Raw genomic sequence first — 1,045 nt, forward strand, 5'->3', positions numbered from 1 at the left:
TTTTTCAGGGATCTTTTTCAGTGAAGTACATGGAATACTCATTTCATTAACAATGGAAATAATACAAGTATTACAATACATGTTCAGAATTTATAGAATGTAAATACAATCAATGAAAGAAGATATAGAAAAAGGAATTACAAGGAAAAGTGGATTGTTGTTACAAAGARAATCTTATTCTAGAACACTTAGATCTATGTAATCAGGTACATTTTCACCAAGGTTTCTTCGATGTAGGAATTCCCTTCGTATCTTTAGATCGACGACTTTTCCAGGCATGCTATCATCTATCTAGAGCAAGAGATACACCAAGTGATCATTGGACATAGATGTAGCTCTAACACCCTCTAAAATCTGACTTCACCTTCATAGTCAAGGAATATAACTCCTAACTCAGGTTTAAAATACACAGAGTTGGGTGTATAGGGACCCTTATCTGGCAAGTCAAGATTCAACATAGAAATGTCAGTACTCATATGACCCTTTAGGACTTCATCTAAGGAGAACCTTGTTTCATGTTCGTTCCTTAGGAATGGTCCATCATTAGGATCAGAGAGCTTAAGTTTTTTCTTCCCATCTTTCTTCAGAGTTGGCCTGTCAGGGACCTTGACATACCTGGACATTCTTTTGATGAGCTCGTTGATTGTGTCCTCGATAAGTGTCTTGTGTCTCGACTTGGATTGCTGAATGGCTTGTCTGATCTCCATCCATTCGTTGTATCCATAGCGGCCTAGGTAGGAAGGATACTCGGTAACGRYATCAAGATTGTCCCTGGTGATGAGCATTGAGACAAGAGTTCCACCGTCTTTGGATCGTCCGCGGATGCTGACGCTGATGATTGGGTGGGGACTGAGTCTCTTTTTCAGCTTTGCTTCGCTCCATTGCTTATCCTTGTCCACTAGCTTCAGCTTTGTCTTGCGTTCAGCTTCTTCCATAGAAAGAAGTTTAGCTTGGGCTTGGACAGCACTCACCGTTTTCTTGGACTTTTTCTTGGGAAGGACTTTAGCAGCTAGAGACTTGGCCAGCTTTAAGCTGTCTTCAGTCT

Source organism: Cynara cardunculus (genome assembly GCF_001531365.2).
Source record: "Cynara cardunculus var. scolymus isolate 2C chromosome LG 1, CcrdV1, whole genome shotgun sequence".
Lineage (NCBI taxonomy): Eukaryota > Viridiplantae > Streptophyta > Magnoliopsida > Asterales > Asteraceae > Cynara > Cynara cardunculus.